The 23048-nt window shown below is 37.0% G+C and overlaps 1 protein-coding gene across 2 annotated transcripts in view; it reads left to right on the top strand.

The window, feature by feature from the left end:
* The window catches only part of LOC106874472 (uncharacterized), a 152072-nt gene that overhangs the window by 27365 nt on the left and 101659 nt on the right, over positions 1 to 23048 (top strand). The window contains exon 1 of one of the 2 annotated variants that reach the window (XM_089340257.1): positions 9070 to 9186. The exons of the other annotated variant lie outside the window; for it this stretch is intronic. The gene's annotated coding sequence lies outside the window, so the exon portion shown is untranslated. Of the gene's footprint in view, positions 1 to 9069; positions 9187 to 23048 lie in introns of those variants that run through there. 2 annotated transcript variants of the gene reach the window in all.

The following is a 23048-nucleotide window of genomic DNA, read 5'->3' as shown; positions in this document are numbered from 1 at the left end:
TTGTCCGACCGTCGAACTTGCTAGATTATGTAAATGAGTTATGCCGAGGTACATATTTGTTCATATCTTAAACTACTTTCTGTAACTCGCCGACGAGGTCTAGTAAGACAGAAACAGGTTCGGAATTGTCTCCTGTTCTTAAAAAATATCAAACTCCTTTACCCGGCACTCTTCCATTCTTTTTATAACGAAATTTCATTTCATATTTCTTTTCCATACCTTTGTTGCCGTAAATTATCATTAACACTAATGCTCTTTCTCTTTACTATGAGTGTAATTGCGATCGGTGAGCAAATAATGATGAATTGTTAAATAACAGTGAAATCGTCCCATCCTCATCCCAAGCTGCTGAAAACGTCCCCACAACGCTTCATGTCACAGCGAGACTAAACACATGTAGTTATGAACCTATTTATTTATTTATCTATTCATTTATTCATAACTGACGCTGCATTCGTGCTGTAAGAGAGATGTCTATATAAATACGTTATAAATGTAAATGGCGGAAAATTCCAGTTGATTAGATTTACGACAGTAAAGAAGAGAACGATCATTGGTTTAATGATTAACCTGGTGAAGAATGATATGGGAGACAATCCAAAAAGTATCAATTGAACTTGATTAAAAGTAAAATGTGAACCATACAGTGCATATTTCCATAGGCGAGTGATAACTTCAGTTATGTTTCGGCCTAATTAAACCTCAAATTATAGTCTCTATACCAGCAATTTTAGATAAAGATGGGTTGACATAATATATATGTGTATGTTTGTGTGCATGTATGTATGTATGTATGTATGTATGTATGTATGTATGTATGTATATAATATATATATTTATTTATTTAGTTTTGTGTATAAACAGTGAGAAGCAAGGACGCGCTCTGCATGAGAACCAAATGTTAAGGACTGGTAGCATCTGTTTAATGAACCAGGATATGACATAAACACGCTCACATGTGTGTATGTGACGATGTGAAGGGGTATGTAACGGTAGGATGTCGATGGCGGGGTGACGCAGCATCTTTGGAGAGCAATATCAGTTTTCGTAGAATAGCTTTAAACACAACTGTAAGCGGCGAGCGTTAAGAAACTATAATGGACGCTTTCTGTTTCGCCGTCATAGTCATCGTAAACACCACACATTCTCATTTTTAAATTCTTTTCAGTCATTTGACTGCGGCTATGCTGGAGCACCGCCTTTTAGTCGAAGTAATCGACCCCAGGACTTATGAGTCCTTGACCAATGATAAAAAAGATGAATATAACTGATAGGAAGAAAATATATAAACGGAATTTTCTCCAGTAGTTGCATTTACAGAAACATGTTTCCTTCTACTCCAATGTTTCCTTTCCCTGCCAATGTTCAACTTCACAGTTTTGTAGTATTTTCCGCCACTTCGAAACCAGGATTTAGATCAACAAATGTCACGAAATAGTATTTCTATAGACACATTATTTCATTCTGCTCTACTTACACAGCGTTTCCGCTTGTGATAAGAACAAAATAAAACTGTCATCTGACTTCCGTTATCAACCACATTGATGGCTAACCAATAAAAAGATTACACGCAGTCACATGACTTGGAGATATAGCTGCGAAAGTTCTCACAAATAACACCTTACTGTCTTTAAAAAATACTTTGAATAATGTAATCCTTGGTGTTTACTTAAGTCCTTTGCTCTTCATGGAGCTTAGGCCATTAACGACTTTTGCATAACTGTTCTTCATTCTGGATTGTCGTCTGCCAGGTTTTGTGGGATTTGAATTGTCATCAAAGCTTCTGTAAGTTTCCTTTTTTGCTAAGTAAGGCTGTTTTTACTTCTGGGAAGAGAGTGTCCTTATTAGTCTGGCTCCAATCCTTTCAAGCAGTCCATCATGAGAAGCTCTACCAAGAGCTTACGTTCCGCTGGCATAGCTCTCAAGGCGATCGAAGAATACAAGCCTCCACATCACAACAAAGACTGGACTCTGTGATGGAATCCTAGATACATTTTACTTTAAAAAAGACGGCCGAATTTTGGTCATAGATCTGCTCAACCAAGGCTGATCTGGTCTATTCAACAACAACAACAACTACAACAACAGCTTAACCGACATGAGATTAATGTATTATATATGTTAATGCCGCGTGACATCCATGTTTCTCCGTGTATGGTAACATTTGTATAGAATTTCAGCTTTGCAAGTGAATTACCTAAAAAAACATGAATGTGATTTGTTATGACAACCATTGTTCCACTTCAAGTCGACATCCAACAAACCCCAATGTTTATGCGTTTACTCTATGAGCCTGGTTTAACATTCAAGTATGTTTGACATCTGGGTTCTCAGCTAAGAGGAAGTGAGTCCCCAGTATTATACGCTAGATATCATTGAATTTATCCAAGAAACTGGTACAGAATCGGGCATCCGGTGTGTCTCATTATGCTGCAATTCCTGGCTATTCTAGATTCCGTTCTTATGCACTACATGACCGTTCTATCTAGGTTTATGTATCTATCTAACAACCCCTTTCCATCTGTGTTGTATGATTATGGCTCTCTATATGTAGGCGTGTGTTTGTGTGCATGTTCCCTTTGCACATAGTCACACACTCAAGTACACACCTTATATATATATATATATATATATATATATATATAATGTTCAACACAGCGTGAATCAGATGTACTAAGGTTTTCTGATACATATATATTCACGCACACACGTTAATAGCAACATGAAATGAATGCACTTATGTGCAGTTTGTATGTGTACAACCAATGAGAGAGAGAGAAAGAAAGAGAATGTGTATGTGTGCGTGTGTGTGTGCGTGTGTGTGTGTGTGTGCGTGCGTGCACATATGTGTCTGTGATATATTCATCTGGCAAACAAACTCATTAACAAGTTGGATTTCTACTCATCATTGTTAGAAAATGATGTAAGCGTTGTTGTCTTACATTTTGACGGAAAATATCTACTGTTCCTCACCAACCACTAGTCTTACAAATGTAGCCACTGCTATATTCCACAACAACTGGTAACTGATCAACCCAGCCTCCATACTCTTCAAGGTTTTATTTTGGTTTTTCTTCATTTCCTCTTTCTCGCTCACCTTCTCGTTTTGCTCTGTCTTACTCTTTGTGTTTCCGTCTTTCATTTTCTTTCATTCCATTCTCATCAAGGATGTTTTATAGGAATATTCAAGCGACCTCACTACATGTTTGGTACTTCGCAGGTGATTTGATTCGAGAATTAACACAAATGATTCGTGCAATCTATCTGTCTGTCTGTCTATCTGTCTGTCTGTCTGTCTGTCTGTCTGTCTGTCTGTCCCCCCCTCTCTCTCTGTATCTCTCTCTTTATCTCTCTCTCTCTATTTATCTACCCACACACCACGTGGGTTATACCGAAATTAATATAAAAGTGAGGATAAGTCATTCAAATTGCACAAGCCGGTCAAATGACTTTTCCTCTCTGCAGAGCGACCATTTAACCTAGTCTCCATATCAAACGATACATTTGCTGCATCGTTGAACCTAACTTTCGGATCCTGTTTGGCAAAGAATTCAGATGTGCACTGTTGCATTCACTTCTCCACTTTCGCCTTCACCTCGTCCATGCCATCAAATCGTTGTTCTCGAACACTGTCCGTCATTGAACTGAACAGTCGAGGGGTGGGGATGGGGGCTAGATCCAGGTTTTACAGTGGTGGTGAGACACTGACCAATCCAATTTGCCGATTGATTGATTTATTGCTAAAGATGTGTCTAGTCGTGCATTGTCTTGGTGAACGTGGATCGCTTTCAGATCCTTGCTCGGTCCTTTTTTCCTAATGGCTTTGTCTCAGCTTTTTTGAGTGTCTTAATGTACTGCACACTATTCAAAGCACAGAAAATCTAGGAGAATGACGTCCTTGTCAACCATACATACATACATACATACATACATACATACATTTATATTTGGTCACTTCTAAGTCGAACCATCTCGCCAATGAGATCTAACAAGATTGAAACACATCTTTTGTTTTCACCAGTTGATTTTAAACATATCATTCACTCAAAACTGTTTCGTCTTCATTAAAAAAAAAAAAAAAAAAAAAAAAAAAAATTCGATCGGCCGATATTATTAGAATTGTTTTTAGATGTTAAATTTCACTACAGGGAGTTTTGTGATCTAATTGCAAAGATAATCTAAAACTTTTCACTCACTATATTACATACGTGACACTCTAGTGTATGTGAATTTGGCATGCAGGACCACACCCGAGGAGTATGTACCCTCAGCCTTGTGTGTGTGTGTGTGTGTGCGTGTATGTGTATGAGAGAGAAAGTGAAGAAAGATTGAAGAAGGAAGAAAAACAGAGTTTGATGTAAGGAACTGATAACATTTCTATAACTAACACTAACACCCTTACTCATCTACTGCTTTATTACAACTTTCATTCTCTCTGCATCTCCCATCGTGACTCATCCTTGTTTTATACAGAGGAGCACTCGAATCTGGTAATTTTTGTTTAAATTTTGGGTGTGTTTTATACATATAAGTTTTGCTCATGATATATTTAAATCCTTCTTCGCAGAATTCGAGCCGGACACTATCAAAATGGTAAAATTAGACCTCTGGTTGAGTCAAAGCAGTTCCAAGGATGCTTGAATCTGTGAATATGAGTTTATGCGTTAGTCTATATCCGAATTTGAGTGTCTGGTTATTTTGTTTGTATGTATCTACGTACATATGTTTTCTTATATTTGAGATTTTAAGTAGTTCTACGCGGAATTCCAATCGGTCATTGACAAAGAGACCGGTTTTTTTTGTGTGTATGTATGTGTGTGTGTGTGTGTGTGTGTGTGTGTGTGTGTGTGTGTGTGTGAAGACAGTTCCATGTTGCTTGTGAATATGTAAATGAAATTGTGTGTGTGTATGAATTGAGTGTGTATATCATTTTACTACACTGCGCGCGCGTGTGTGTGTGTGAGAGAGAGAGAGAGAGGACTCTGTTTTCATACGTTTATACTCGATTACTCTTTAAGTAATCGGCGCAAGATGCCCGAATAGTTAAGAAGTTTACTTCACAACAATAACGTCCCGAGTTCGATCTTTTTGCGTGGAATCTTGGGCGGCAAATATCCTTTTCTATAGCCTTGGGTTCACCCCTACTTTTTGAGTGAAATATGTAGACGGAAACTGTATAGAAACCCGTTGTGTGGATTATGCCTGTAATTCAAAAGCTAGAGCTTTGTCCCACTAATTCTGCTCGATTTTCATCGAAATGACTTGATATATTTTTGTCTCTTAATGATTCTTTGTTTTTAATGTCGTTTTTTTCATTTCAAGTTTTTTTCATGTCTTTTAATTTGTCTTCTTTCTTTCCACCTCCAGTCATTTTCCATCTGCTCTTTCCCTTTATATATTTCCTCAAATCTGCTTCCATTTCTCCCCTTCATTTCTCAACGTCTCCCATCCCACATCCCTCTCTCTTTCTATCATTCTTTCCATTTCTTTAACTCTCTCTCTTTCTCTCTTGTTGGTGTCTGGCCCTCTTCCTTTTTTCCTCATTTACTCGCACTATGCTTTTGTTTCCCATTCTTTTCTCTGTTTTCCCCTCTATTTCACTGTCTGCTCACTTGACTACCTGCCATACAAGCTACTGTTGGTTATCTTTCTCTGTCTCTCTTGCTCTACCCATGTATCGCTTATTTATCAAACGAATTCATTTCTCTTTATAATACTTCCTTTTTTCTCTCACTTATCTCAGCATAGCGACTGCTTTCTCTTTCCAGTGATACAGAAAGAGTGAAACCAACGAACAAAAGTTTGATACGTGAATTAACGTCATATATTTTAAGACATTTACGGTAAGGGAGATCATCATCGATCTGTCTAAATTTTGCATGCCTACCTTCCTTGCATGCACCCTTTTGTGTCTGGCACGTGACACACTGCACCAGTTCAAGTTTACCAAATTAAGAGAATCGGGTAGACTCTGTACAAACCTAAAGCAAACTCTGTGTGTAGGCTGTTCAGTAATAACACTTGTTTTGTTGATGTGATTGCTCATTTGTTGTTCACCATAATATATATATATATATATATATATATATATATATATATATATATATATATACTGCTTTGATTTTGTGCTAGAAAGGTGTTACTAGAGGAGGTGATACGAACGAATTCGGTACCTCAGTTCATTATGGAGTGAAAGGTGTTAAAAAATTATTATTTTTTTCTTTAAAATAAAAGCATGTAAACCATAAGTTTTTTTTTTTTTATTTTTTTTTTTTTACTAATAAGTACAATATTCTTTAAATTCATATAACATAATAAATAAAATGCAGCTTGAATTACGAATAATCAAGTGATTCAGAGCCGAAGATGACAGTGCAATTTTTGTAGGACCGTTTTGTTGCTGTTTTCTAACGGCGTCTTGGTTTAATGATTGATGTCCAATCACAGAAGTTAATAACTTTTTTAGTTGTTTCAGTAGCTTATCACCAGAACAAAGCACTTGCCCCACACTTGCTCTTGTAGCTTGCTGTATTTAATTTTTCATTAATTTTTTGCATACTTTACGGTCGTCGTTGCAGCCGACGGAGGCATATTCACAGACCCACAAACCGTAGCACAATCCTTACCTTCTGAATGGTTCGTTTTTTATTTTCTAAAGTTACTGTTCGGTGTAGTTTCTTGAGGAGTTGAACAATTAGATTCACAAGTTCCTTCTAATCGGACATGGTTACCCTACTTTATTTTTATCATTACACATTAACCCAAAGTAATAAACTAGCAGATTTGTGAGAGCGTCGAATATAAGAAACGACAGTATTAGTTTGGCTCTTTACATTCTCTTTTGAAATGCCACCTTTTATCACACAGGGATCGGCAAAATTAAATATACGTCAACATATCGATGGCATGAAGTAACCCCCCTCCCCCCGAATTGCTGGCTTTGTGCCTAATTTAGAAACCGAAGTGACATGGCTGTTAGAATCGTGAGAACGTCAGGAAACTAATGCTTTGCAGTATCTGATCCGGAACTTTTCGTTTTGTATTTGCTTAATATTTATGGTGGAAATAGGAAGGTATTCCAAACCAATCCATTGTTTGACAAATTCCGTCAACTTAAATGTCTGGCGATTGGAGTTGATTTTATTTGTATTTTTCTTTAGGTATTGCTGCCACACTCCTTTCTGCATAGTTTCAAACTCCTCTTAGACATGGGTTCAAAAGAGACTTGGACATTGCCAAGAAATCAGTAACCGGCCAAGTCCTTAAGACGTGCCAAATAATTGTTCAGTATGAATGCAAAGTGGCCCACATGAAAGCCCTGGCAAGACATGGCAGGACTTGCATGGAAAGAGATTACAAATGAGAGGAGTAGCTACAGTTTGTTCCTGATAAATTCCAAAATATATATGCTTAGATATACCCCAAAACATCTCATCCCTCAGTGTAACCCGATGGAATGGTTATACGGGTGGAGCCCCTTCCAGCCTAGGATAAATATAATAATAACAACGATTATGACTTGTGGACGAAATTCAAAGGCTATGAATTTCCATCCGCATCTTATATAACGATCACACACACACACACACACACACACACACACACACATACACACACACATACACATACACACACACACACACACACACACACACACACACACACACACACACACACACACACACACACACACACACACAGGTACATATATGTGTAATAATTTTATATTAGAGTAGACATCTTGTAGTATGCTGTTTAAAGCCGGTCCACAGTATTCGGATACCTGATGTCAACAGCAATCATGGAGGTATATGCACACAGGCACATATGTATGTATTAATACAAACATTTACATATGGATATGTAAACATATATATGTGTGTACAAATAGACAGTAGTGTGCCTCTGTTATGTACACAAAATAATACGCAAACAATACTTTTTTAAAGCAATTATTAAATATAAGGAAAAACAGCAACAACGATAATAATAACAACAACAGCAATAATAATAATAATAATAATAATTCTTTTTACTACAGGCGCAAGGCCTTAAGATTTTTGGGGGAAGGGGCTAGTCGATTACATCGGCCCCAAAAGGATGGAAGGCAAAGTCGACCTCGGCGGAATTTGAACTTAGAACGTGCAGACATACGAAATGCCGCTAATCATTGCGCCTGGCGTGCTAACGATTCTGCCAGCTTCGCCGCCTTGTGTGTGTGTGTGTGTGTGTGTGTGTGTGTGTGTGTGTGTGTGTGTGTTGGGTAAAGATCTGGAAGAGTATTCAATACAAACGTAGAGCTCAGATAGTTCCAGTGACACACGCATGCGCGCACCACACACACACACACACACACACACACACACACACATAAAGAAAGGGTTGCTTCAGCCGGTACATAATCTGGGACACTGAGGGCCAAGAAAGGGCCTGTAATTAATATTGGCTTCCAAACCTAAAGAAAGAAAGAAGAAAAAAGGAAGGAAGGAAGAAAGAAAGTCAGCAGCCTTGAATTTTGAGAAGATCCTCACATCCCAGTGTCCGAAAGTACATTAGTTCCGTCTGACGAAATTTTTCTCGGACGAACTATTTTTCTCACTGTAGTCGAATCAGTTCACGCGGATAAATACTATATCAACTGTTTGTTTCGTAGACGTTATTTGTCCGACATCTGCAGGAAGAGTAGGAAGGAGGGGGGTAACATACAAACAAAAGAGAAAAAATACAGAAAAAAAAACCAAACAAAAAAAGGAAATACTCGTGTTTTTTCCTCCTTCGCTTTTGATTTATTTCTCTCCAGTTCTTCAAACCGAAAACATTACATTCTATTGCTTGGCATTATCGATATTGTGCAGTATATAAATATATATATAGGAGAAATAGATATAAAATTATTTCACACATTCTAACTAACATCTATCTATCTATCTATCTATATATATATATATATATATATATATATATATATATATATATATATATATATATATATATATAATCTTTATGTGTGTTTGTATGTACATAAAACGATGTGTTTGTATATACATACATACACATATATATGAAAGTTTACGAGAATTATTCTTGCGCTGCTTCGGCTATTCCAGTTGTTGGGTTACCGAACTTTTTACACTGACCAGCAGACGATAAATTTCTTTCAAAGGAGAAACCAGCAAAATTTAACAGGTAAAAGGAAAATTATTATACATTTACAAACAATATTGTCAAGATGTAGACATTAACCCATTCGGTTAATGTAAACATTAACTCATTCTTCTTTCTATCTTTACGATGATAAATATTTCTTTTTTGCTTCATCATTCCTTTTGACGCTGCCACCGTTTTTATTTTTATTATTGATGAAATATCAAAAACTTCTCAGTGACATGAATTCATTATTGTAATTTAAGGAGTGTTGTGAAACTGGATTATTTTATTGAAATTCTCCTCTTAGCATGAGAGAAAAAACATACTTAGATCTGTAAGCACTGTAGTGTGTGTGTGTGTGTGTGTGTGTGTGTGTGTGTGTGTGTGTAAATATGTGGGCTCTGTGCGTGTATATGTATACATTTGTGCATGTGCAGAAGTATCTATCTATCTATCTATCTATCTATCTATCTATCTATCTATCTGTGTATGCGTGTAAATGTTTGTATGCGTGTAAATGTGTATGTGTGTATCGGTGCATATGTGTGTATGTATGAATGAATTTATGAATGTATGTTTGTTAGTATGTGTGTATACCTGCATGTGTGCATATATACATGTATATATGTGTATATGTATGTATAATGTGTATGCGCTCGTGTATGTGTACATGTATGTAGGGTTTGGATCTATTCCATCTCAATGAGATGGAATAGATCCTAGGGTTTTGGTGTGTATGTATGTGTGCGCACATGTATACACACACACGCACACACACACGCCCCCCCCCCCCACACGCAACATTCTGTACTTCAAGAAGAACACGTTCGCCTCATCAATATTTAGTTATGTTTACATAATGTTTCAGTTACACCAATGTTTGTGTGGGGAGGGGGAGGAAGTGTGTATGCGCCTTGTGTGTACTTGTGTTTTGTGTATATGGTTGCGTGTGCGTGTTTATACGTGTATGTATGCGTATGAGTACACACACACAGTGTTTGTTTGTGTGAGTGAGAGAGAAAGAGAGAGAAGGGAAGAGAGAGGGAGAGATCCGCTCTCTGTCCCCTCACGTGCTTATACATGTGCGAATGCTGGATGGATCCACGGATGGGTAACTCTCTCTCATTATTTATGCATAAAGCGATTCAACAAATGCAATCGATATAATGCAGTCCAAACTGGTTCTAGTATTCTCCTGTCTGAGGAAAAAACTCCATTGGAAATAACCAAAATAAATTACTCTACCGTGGTATTATGTTTTCCTCTTCCTTTATATCAACACACACATACATATATACAGAGAGAGCGAGAGAGAGAGAGAGAGAGGGAGGGGGAGTGAAGGGAGAGAAAGAGATCGGGAGTAAAATGTTGGCCCACTTATTGTTTTATCCACAAAAAAGCAGTCAGTAAAACGCTTGAAAAGCGGGTTGAAACATCTGGCCATGTTATAGGAAATAAGTGTGTGTTGACATGCAAGCACATACAAACACACGTAACCCCACCAGCCTGTGATTATCTTTTAACTTTATTCCTTTTCAATCATGACACAAGAAGCAAATTTTCCTGTGTCCTAGAAGAAACATCTTGCAATTTGCAATTAGTCACTGAAATATATAATTAGACGCTCTCTCTTCAATAGTATCGAGTACTTTTATTGATTCTTAACTATCTTGGCTATACGACTAAAGATATCTGTATAACCAAGTGGCTTTGGGTACGCACGATCCTGCTCTCCACTCTGGGCAAGAGGCGTGTTCTCTGCCTTCCGGTCACCCAATGCCTTTTCAGTTAAGATTTATAACGTAATCTGTATGAAAATCCGTTGTGAGTCTGAAGATGGAGACGCATATCAGCGCCTACGAAACTTACCTACCTGCACACACACGCTACTATCATGCTGAACCTCTTACTCGGGCATAAATGTTACTAAGAAAAAAAAAAAGTACCAACATTTGTCTGTTGATTGCAAATGGTGTGAATTGGACCAGGCTCATTCTTTGGTTCTGTGTTTGGTTAGGTATTAGGATGCTGTTAGATATTAAAATACTGCGATAAGTGAATTATTACGGGGAAAATAATTTTTAATTAATGAATTCTCGGCGAATTTTCCATCCGACTTCTCACCCCGAAAACGATCTCGAGAAGCGTGCACGCATCCAGTGTCGCTCGCTCTTTTCGTTCCACATTTTTGTTTTATATTATCTTACACACTCTTCCCTGGAAAGAATCCTTTGGGCAAAACCCGTTACAATAAACCTTTTCAACAAGGTATCTCTCAATGAAAACCAAAGAAAGATAAAACAGCCTTGGTTAAAAAAAAAAAAAAAAGCTTTTGTGACTAATCATTATTCCATTGAGACACGTTAGTATGTCGAGCGAAATGTTCAGCGGTATTTCGTCTGTCTTTACGTTCTGAGTTCAAATTCCACAGAGGGCAACTTTGCCTTTCATCCTTTCGGAGTTCGATAAAATTGAACATGAGGTCAATTACTCACTGCCACGGACTTGCTGGCATCGTGCCTATAGCTGAAAGGATTATTTTTCAAGTTTTCGAGTGGAATAACCGACGCGTTGAGTCCTTGAGCAAGACGCTTTATTTCACGTTACTCCAGTCCACTAGGCTAGCAAGGGAGAGTAGCACCTGTACTTCAAAAAGCCAGCATTATCACATACTGTTTCACGTTGAATCTCCATGAGAACTACGTTGAGGGTATACGTGTGTGTGTGTGTGGAATGCTCAGCCAATTGCACGTTAATTTCATGAGCAGGCTGTTCCGTTGATCGCATCAACTGGAACCCTTATCGTCGTAACCGACGGCGTGTCAGTTTATAATGTATATTCCATAACGAAAACATTAGTAGTCTTTATTCTCTATAATTACATTAAAAGCTAAAATTAATGAATTAATTGAATTCTTAATTGTTTAATGATTTTTTTCCTCTCAAAAAACGTAATTTGTTAATATTTCTTTTTTTAAATCGTAGGGGTTTCTGTCTTACATTTTAAACCGAAGGTTATTTCCGATGTATTTTGTCCTAGTTTGGCTCTACTCTTATAGATGTCGTTCGTTCTATTTGAGAACGACTTAGGAGCTTGTTGCAAGAGTTCGTTGTTTTGCGAGTAGACATAGTCACTCTTTCGGTCACCAACACCATCACCCCTTGAGCCAGTGGAACATCAAACGTTTGGCAGCTGAAGGGAGAAAGGGCAGCATCTATACTTAGCCGGTACTTGTTTTCAGCTGCTTAGTCCAGGAATGGAATCCACATCCTTTTGATCGCCAGCCCTAGACTGTAACCATAATGTCACACACTTTCAAATTACACTCATACACACTCGCATACTTATATCTGTCTGTCTGTCTGTCTGTCTGTCTGCCAACCAACCAACCAACCAACCAACCATATATTCGTTTTTGTACTTCAGGGATATTTCACTTATCTAAAGATTAGAGAAATTTGTCAGTTTTGTTTTTTATTTGTTTAATCGTTCATTACTGTTGGTTTGTGTATTGTATCTTTCACGCCTTCGAATTGATTTCACCGATCGACCGTTCGACCTGACTTTCTGTCCTCCCATTCATTTGGGTGTCTGACGTCTGTAATGTCTGCTTTCGTTTCCTCTGTGTCTCTAATCCATCCATCCATCCATCGACGATCCTCACCGCTGTTGTCTGCACCGTCGACATCGCCTGCTATATCAACACTACCGTAACCCTCATCACTAACATCAACGCATCTTCCCCACCTTCATAGCCACCACCACGACCCTACCGTCGCTGTCACTACTGAAATCCTCTACTCCTCCTCCTTCGCCACCATCATAGCAACCACCGCCATCACCAAGAACTATTATTTTCACATGGCCCGATAGTAATATTCCTCAAGAAAAACATACTCTCGCACAATGCACGCACTGCCGCGTACGCACCACGCACATATACATACAGACATAGGTTCTTAGCGAGACATAACCGCATATTCTTGAACACACACACACACCCTCACTTTGAACCCTTGTAAACTGGCTGTACAAACAAATACATGCTACACACACACACACACACACACACACACACACACACACACACACACACACACACACACACACACACACACACTTTCTCACATACGTACACTGAGGTGAAATAGACTTGCACATATATAAATACGTGTGCGTAAAGCTATATTTCCTTTTCCTTCAGAGATGACACGAACCTCCTTCTTGCCTGCTCTTGTGATCATAAATTGGTGATTTTCAGGAGGATGCATATGGTTTAGAGCAATTCGGATGTTGCTTCCCCTCGGTTTTTGGTCTCGCCAGATGGTTTGTTAACAGCCAGGCTTTTTAATAATCAGCAGGCTACGCCAGATGAAAAATGGTGTAAAGCCGAGTCGGACTTCATGCGATCACACACTTTGAGTATGTAGAGACATATGCATAAAGACATACATATTGCAAATACATACATACAGTGAAATCACACAAATGCATGGAGATATATATATGCAAGTTTATATACAAAGATATTCGAGCTGACATAAAAAAAAGGTATGCATAGCTATTTGCATATACATGTATGCACGCGTATACACATACATATCCTCCCATTCAAACACAGATTGTAACGATGATAGAATGTGTGTGTGTGTGTGTGTGTGTGTGTGTGTGTGTGTGTGTGTGTCTGTGTTTAATTTAGGCAGATGTACATATAGGCTCATACACAAACGCGTGTGTTTTTAAAGATAGCGCTATGTTGTTCTGTATTGAAAATATTGGAGTGAGAGTTTGTGAGGCAAATAATAAAAGATGAGAAACATACAAAGAGAGAGGGATAGAATGTTTGTAAGAATTTAGGACAGTGAAACACCAAAATATTTGAGAGAGAGAGAGAAAGAGAGAGCGAGCGCAAACGTACTATTTAAAAGTCACACTTGATTTCCGTGATTGAAGTTGAATTCTGTATATCTATTACAATTAAACCAGCAAACATGTTTTTTTTTCTTTTTATATATTTTTTTGACAGTTCGTGTCTTTTCGCCGTTTGGCAGGATGTTGCTGCTTACATTCAATTCGGTCACTGGTTTCTATTTACTCGACTACAAAGTTGCAAATGGGATAGCAGTATCCGGATTCGAACCAGGGGAAGTCCTGTGCTATTTTCTTTTACGACCTGTTACCAATGTTTTCTTATATTTGCTCCAAATCTTACAGATGCAAAGAGGAAAACGAGACTGTGTCGTTCAGAAAGACATTAGCAGCGTGGAATTATACGAAGCAGTTCCGGCATGAAATCGTGACCGGTTCGTGGATTCAGCTCGTTCGCAATTTGATGCTTCACTCTACAATGCTTACGGTCCCCTCCATTTTTTGAAAATGCAAATAAGGGTTAACCAAATAAGAAGTTTAATATTATAGCAGAAGGATGCACAAGGAATTACTTATTTCAGGTTTCCGTAATGCAAAACCCAATGGAAATAAAGCTCTTTCTCCTTGGATAGAACGAGGGTTGATCGAAAGCAACTTCTTCTGCTGAGATAATAGTGCAGTCTTTCACTCATCTTTTTTTTTTCACAATGTTACCGCCGCTGTTGCCTGATATTCTGTTTTGGAAACATACTTTGTGGCAACGCAATATCAGTGACAGAATATGAAACCCCGAGCTCTCTGGACAACCTATTGATCTAAGCGTCTTCGCTCTCTACAATGAGATAAGATAATCTCGAATTTCTTATTCACGAGACGTAGATTTATGGTGTGGCGGGGGGGGGGGAAGGAAATGAAATTGAGCGACGTTCATACCTATTATCAGCAATTTGTAGGTACGCAGGCGAAGTAGACTGGCTCTCTTACGACCTGCCAATCATTCGAAGAAGCAAAGTCGAATATAATAAATCTTTGTTTTTCCGGAAGCAGAGTACCAGTACCAATAGTTCGTTTAACAAATCTCAAAGATAGCTTGGAGGTTTATTAATCTCCAACTCTTTATATTGGTGTATTACAAACAAACAACAATACCATTTCACTTTTGGACTAATGAAGATATATGCTTTTTAACTGTATATGTGTGTTTCATATATATATATATATTGTAAGGGGCGTAGCAGTCTCTTACACTGGTGAAATTGATTGATGTTCAACTTTAACATCTGCTGAGAAGATGCGATGTGAGATAGGGTTCTAAAGGGCTGCATTTCTAGAAAGGATTTTGGTAAAATACTTGGTACAGGGAATGTGTGTTGTATTCTCAATTTATACATCAGGCATTTACCCTCTCATCCTCCACTGTTTTCTTGTTGAATAATGGTATCAGATACATAAATTAGAACTGTCAACGCAATAGTGTTTTTATTTTGCCAAACAGGATGCTGCTGATAATATTTAGTGGTTTTTATCATATTGTCAGATTTATGATTCAAAACGCATTCATAGCACATTTAGAATAAAAATTCTAACAGAAAATTAATTAGAGCTGTCAGAAAGTAAGGGATGTTCGTAGTGAAACAAGAGAGTATTTTTTGAATAGTTGAAAAATACTGTCAAAACAAGAATCAGTGACATCAATAAGAAAAGTAGAAAACGACTTGGTGCCGTCTTATGTCAAAATAGCTGAATAGATTCTAGATTTTTTTGTATTATCTGTTTATATATTTGTGTTGTTATTTCTATGGCTTTGTAAATGTTATTTACATCCAGTAACTCTTTAATAAACATTATTAATAAAACATCAGTCATTAAGAATCCCCATGATTCATAATCGATATAAGAATGTAACTAAACATACTTGTTATGCTAGGTGAGAAAATTTCCCAATAAACCTGATACATCAATCAAGACGGTCCTAACATAGTGACATCATATTGGGTTGGCAACTAAGTTCCCGCCGTTTTTTAAAATTAAAATTTTTTAAAAGGTTTAATAAAAAATAACAACTAATTAATCAATAATGTATTCACCCTTGTTGTTTACAACTTCTTCCCATCGTTCAACAAGATTTTCAATAACTCGTTGGTATTTCGACTTGTCGCTTGTTTACCGGGGCTAAGCCATTCCTTACGCTGCTTCATATTGATGTACAGGCACCATTTTTCGTCGCCAGTAACGATTCGGTAAAGAAATCGTTGCTTGTGTCCATGAGTTAGGGTTAGGAGGAATATCCTGATAGCCACACTAAAGTCACATCAAAACAAAAATGTATTCACATATTTAAAAATAAGAAATACCTTTGGAATATTGTAATAGAAACAGCAATCCGGTTAAAGCACAACAGATCTGATATTCCATGTAATATGAAACAAGACATGCATTGTTATATGCTTCAGGAACCTAGCAGATGTGAATGACTCGGTTAAAGTTGAGGAAAAATAGAATAATGACCAAATGCGGATAGAATGCGCTTTGTAACAACAGATTTATTTGTTTTAAAAGCCTGAGAATGGTGAGGTTTCTCATGAAACTTCAAAGAAAACAGACCTCCTTCAAATCCAATCGATTTGTAGAACATTCCAAATATTTTCTATTTGTCTTTCCTGGAATGACCATATACTCACAGGCATATATGTGTGTATGATATACACACACATGAGCAATCTCACATCGATACTTGAAAAACCATGTACACCCAGTATATGAGTGAAATGATATCTACACATATATCTACTACATATATGTACATCCATTCACTCACTTATTCACAAATAACATGGAATTGTCTTGTTTCAAATGATAAAAAAATGCCTCTCTGTTAGTAAACGGTTTGGACTCTGCGAAGACTTGAATAAAAAACAAAAATGTATGACCGTGCATACATACACGCATATAAGCCCGTATATAAGCATACATGCATACGAACGTATATTACGACATATCACGGCCGTCCACTCGTGGCCGAAGAAGAAGAAGAAGAAGAAGAGCATCAGTGCCTGCAGGTCTGTATGCGTCCTCACATTTCGAGCACCGCAGAACTTGAAAAAAACTTTTTATTGTTGGTGTTGATGGTGGGTCAGAGATTGCAGCTTTCCTAAATGACTGTGCACTTGCTAGAAGAATGGCCATTTGTTTTCTTTTTGTTCATGATCCTTATCGAAAAATGTCGATATTTCTGGTGGCCTTTTCATTCCTTCAAACAGCGAACGTTTTACGGAAGTGGAGGGTCGGTTTAACCCTGTTATCACATTATTGTTGAAATACTGTCCCTTTGCTGCAATAAATTTTGAAAATGAAGAATTTAGTTAAATATCTTCGTGACTACTAAGTTCGTGTTAAGAATTTAAATTAACGTGAAATTTAATCTAGATCACTATAGATTATGAAGTTTGTATCGAAGAACCAGAGGCAGTTTCAGGCAGATTAATAGCTTGACCAAAAGGGAGGATGACAAAATGTTTGGTGGACGAAGAGTCTCTCAGTGTGTGTGTGTGTGTGTGTGTGTAGAAAGACACAAATATCCACTGGAGAAATGAGTGGTCATTGTAATAAAGTCCACTTTATAGGACGGGTCAATATGCTCAGAGTAATGTCTTTGAAGCTATTTCTAATTTGACCTTTGGACTGTTCTCTGTAGTAACTATTCTCCTTAGACAAACAACAGACTTTTACATCCATTTTAAACACATTCATATACAATAACAGTAACGCATTCATATACAATAAAAATAACGATGTTTATGAGTTCGTGAAACAGTCAGATAAAACTTCATTCTTTTTATCTTGAGAACTGGATTCTTTTAGATAAAGTAGTTTCAAGCATATACGTAAATACACGCACACGCACGCACGCACACACACGCACGCACGCACGCACGCACGCACGCACATAGTTATGCATACGTAAGTATATAAGTATTGGCATTGATGCATAAAATTTATGGAGATATTCGGACACTCTGATGCAGGACCAACTATACACATACAAGGCCAAAATATTAGCTGAGGCTATGGGTTATGGACATAATACAGATGATTCCACACACTTTCAACGAAGCACTTTAGAATATTGAATATACTTATGCAATCGCAATATATCCAGCCACTCAACCCCTGAATGCTAAGTCAGTATTGTTACGATAAGCACTAACAGTGCCCCAATACCATCTTCTTATCGTCTATTTCCTTCATTATAATGACGTCAAAAAACATGATAACTTTCTCACACCATGATAGATGTGTGTATCGGATTGGAAAGTCCATTAGCATGCTTCTCTGCCAGGTGTTCTGATGGCATTGAGCAATCACCTGAAATACCTAACTACTTAAAACTTACGCAAAAAGTCTGTATGTTTTTTATTTAAATTTTATTTATACGAATGAGGGTATATTAAATAACGTACAATATAAACTATTGAAATATTGAAAGTATCTCCGCTTCAAGGGAGGCTGGACTAACTCAAAATGGAAAGAGAAGGTAATCTCAAGAACTAAAAATTCTTCAAAATTGGCATCGAGAAAAGGTAGTCTAATTGTCTGAAGACTGGGGATAGCTGTGGAGACGTGTTTCTGTCTCGATAGGCGTCATCAACACAGTAATTGTGCTAACATATCTCCAGGAAACGAAACATATTTGGTCGATGTGTACAACTGATTGAACGAAACCGAGGTTCGGAAATTTAATCCTTATTTACCTTACACAAGAATAAGCATATATCAAACTTAGAGTATGTTTACACAGGAATAAACATATATCAAACTCTACAGCACTTTTATGTTTTTCTACTCCTCCTTGCTTTGCCTATATTAATTTCGAATGATATAAATTAATTTTGCTAGCTTAATTTCACGTCACCCCAACACAGAAATGAAAGCGTGAGCGTAAACAGACTGGCATAATTAGGAGTGCATCACACACAAATACCTTGCCATATCTACACCTGGTTCCATTCTCTATTTAATTTCCCTCCCCAGGTCTGCTTTGCTTTTAATGCTTCTGGATTGATATGCTGAATCCAACACTTTGTTGAAAATTTCAAAGCTAAAAGCGAAAGGCTTTCAAGATTTCAGGCTGTACACCAAAACCATTTTACGAGTTAGTGGTGAAGTCTTTAAAGAATTTAGGGTATATGATAGAATTAGTTTGAAGGATGTGCTTCGAATTTTAGAAAACTAAGTCGAGATGAGAATGGCTGAAATATTCTTAATACTTAATTTCCTCTCAGAAAGAGAAAAATGTCGGAAAATTCGTTCCAATTTCCTAACTTTAAAAAATTTTTTTTTTGCTTTTCAGAGATGAATTTATTATAGAAGTAGTATTATTTAAGTGGTTTTAGGATTTTAATATTCCAGCGTTTAGTGTTTTCATTTTCATTATATTTCGATTTGCATAATTTCCGATAAACAGAATGTGGCATATATATATATATATATATATATATATATATATACACACATATATTTGAACACGACATGTATTGATTTCTTTGAATAAGGTTTTAATCGTTTTATCAATAACACCACAATGTTTGTGCTGGGCTTGAAATAATAAGAAGCTTTACTAGTTCAATGTGTGTGTGTGTGTGTGTAAATATAGACACACACACATAGAAAATACAACAAATAAAAGGTAGTTTTCGCACGATGGATTGAAATTAGTTCTAAAACTGTCAAGAACTTTGCAGTGTCTATTACAGCAACAATAACCATCCTTTATTACGTTGGTTCGAGACTACACGCGCTTAGGGTAGAGAATTATGGATTGAATAATTCTCGTATATGACTGGTATTTATTTTATCGAGCTAGAGATGGAGAAAATCACAGTCGACATCATTCAATTATGAACTAAGAACATAAAGAAGTAATGGCTAAATACTTTCTGCTATTATTATTAGTGCGGCGTCAGAACCGGCCGAACGTCTTCAACAATTTAGTTATATCTATGTTCTGAGTTCAACAATGTTCACTTTGCCCTTTCAGCCTTCAGGGTTAGATAAACTCAATACCAGTTGATATAATCCACTAACCCTGTATTACAAATTACTGGCCTTATGTCTAAATTTGATATAATGATATTTATTTGAGATGGCAGAATCGTTAGAGCGTCAGAAAAAACACAAATCCTCAGTCAGTTATGAATGACTCTTTACGTTGTGGTTGCAAATCCCCGCCGAAGCCAGCTTTGTCTTTCATCCTTTTCCGATAGATAAAATAAGGCAGCAGTCAAGTACTAGATTGATGGTATCGATTAAGCCACTCCCTCAAGTTTCAAACCTTGTACACAGAGTACAAAATTATTGTTCTGTATCAGGCAACAGAGAAGCGAAGACCACAATTTAAAAAAAAAATATTTTGTCTTAAACAAGTTCATTATTAATAGTGTCCACAGATAAAAAATAATCTTATGATTATTTTTTATCTGTGGAAATTTTGTTTTTCTCGCAAATATGTCAGTGAAATACATACGTACTTATAATTTATAATAATAAGCAGCAGGAAGAAATATTTTAAATATGTTTAATTATAGGTTTACTGTAGCATACAAGGTTTCTTCCTAGTAAATATTCCGAATTAGTTTCATAAAATAACACATAGCATGTGAATGTTATAAAAGTAGCAGAATCGCAACGGAGATTGCTTCAGTTGCTTTCAACAGTTCAGGAAACTTTTGCCTGCTTCTGTACATAAATATTAAAACCCACAAACATAAACAACGCACACACACACACACACAAACTCGCGTTTGTGTGTGTGCGTGTGTACAGTATAGTTGTGCGTATCTACGTAAGTATACACACACACACACACACACACACACACAAAATTTATTTACCAGGCCTACATAAACACGCGCGCACACACGTGTTTGTTTGTACATATTTATACACATAAGGTGTATTCATGAAGTTTTCAGACTTTCAGCAGGGACATTTATTAATTTCAAAGATTTCCAAAACTCTAATCTCCTTTAAAGTAGGATCATCTGACTCCAGGGCACTTGTAGCGCTCCAGCTATTTTATGAAGGCCCCTAGAAGTCCTCCAAAGTGAAGGTGTCCAGGACCCTTGTCACAGTCTCCTTCTCAATGTCTCCAAAACGAATTCCCTGACTTCTTCAGTTTCAGGAACAAGGTCACTGGGCGCAAGGACTGGACCATAGAGAAGTTGAGGGACAGATTTGATGCCCATTTCTGTCAGTTGTTGCTTATCAGGGTTCGCGTTACTGAGTCCGCTGGGAACAAACTTCCCACACGTTTTGCGCATGTTCAAATCAGCATCAACAATCCTGTCTACAGCTGCCGCATCAACTCCGAACTGTATGCTTATGACCGTTATAGATACACGACGGCCTTCATCCAGAAAACTGCGATTTTTTTTTCAACCAGTTCTTATGTTCTGACGTCCCTCTCCCGCTTACACCTCTCACCATCCCTCACTTCCTCTCTACCATCCGTGAACCTCATATGCTAGCGAAAACGTTAACCCCGAATTTTACAGCGACGCCACCCCGAGTATGATGGTATTGGTATCGCCTATCTTGGAGTAATGGCTATGAAACATTAGTTATTTTTGGTGTACACGCGCACGCACGCACGTGTGTGCGTGTATGTATATGTGTGTATATATATATATGCATATATATATATATATATATATATATATATCCATCCATGCACACATTGTTTCCTAAAAATCTATGAGTGAGGAACAACAGCAACCCCAGACAAATAAATCACTTTGGGAAAAAACATAGAAAAGTAAAACTAAATAACAAAAAAAAAAAACCCAGCCAAGATTCTGCAATGAAAATAAATACATCAAAGGAAAAGAAATAGAAGTGAATCTAACGTTTCGGGTTGTAATCTTTATCAAAGAAACTTAAAACAAACAGAAAGCGGGCAAATGCTGCATCATTTCGCTTTGCTTTTTATTTCGCCTATTCATTTTCTTTGTAGACACCTGTTGATTCTTGTTGTTTCGTTTATTCTTCAACACTTTTTCCACTACGTGTTTTACCTGTCTAGCTTTATATATTGCTTATTTACTTGTCTTCTCATTATCCTTTCATCTCCCTCGATTTACTTGTGTTTTTTTATTTACTATATATATATATATATATATATATATAATGTATGTATCTATATATATAATATATGTATATGCGTGTGCGCGTGTGTATATGTGCGTGTTTTTGTGTTTGTATGTGTATTTGTTGGCGCACAAGAACCTGCATTTGCTCATGACCATAATTGGAGCTCGTATCCATAAAATTCGGCTTCCTGCTTAAATTTATTAATATTAGTTGACCTAACAGTGTTAAAGATGACGCACACAACAGAGAAATAGATAGATAAATAGATAGATAGAGAGAGAGAGAGAGAGAGAGTGTGTGTAACTGGAAATGACAAAACTTTTCGAGAGGAACAGGATGAGGGATAGAATTGTAAAACGCAGTGATTTCACAATGTGGTGGATGCAGGGTGGAGTTATATACAAAAGAAAGTGATGCAAAGAATATGATGTTTCAGAGACATTCATAAATATTTTCGAACATATCGTACTTGGATTTTCCAGTTTCGTTTACTGTTCTTGAAAAACTGGTGTTTAACCGAGTTTTTGTGTCCCGGCAATAAATTTCAGATGTTTTGTGATCCTCAATGAAGCAGGGTCATGCGAGTTAAAAACACTTTAATTGGGTCAGCCACCAGATAATACGATAATAATGTCGTTCATTCACCGCTTGATTTATAATCCTGTTTCTACAAATTTTATTTACTATGAATGCTATTTGTTGAAGAATTTTATTACACAAGTAAAAAACAAAAACCGAAATATATTGGCATCTGAACTTTGGTACACTTTTAATTCATTGAAATGGAATTGATAACTTGAATATATATAACTCTTTTGACATCGGCTGTTTGTAAACCGTCATTTCAATTGGTCACGAAAACGGAAGCTTTCTGAATTACTTG

This window comes from Octopus bimaculoides, chromosome 23 (assembly GCF_046866305.1).
Source record: "Octopus bimaculoides isolate indiv1 chromosome 23, ASM4686630v1, whole genome shotgun sequence".
NCBI lineage: Eukaryota > Metazoa > Mollusca > Cephalopoda > Octopoda > Octopodidae > Octopus > Octopus bimaculoides.
The sequence above is the reverse complement of the archived record's forward strand: the minus strand, read 5'-3'. Positions and strand labels throughout refer to the sequence as shown.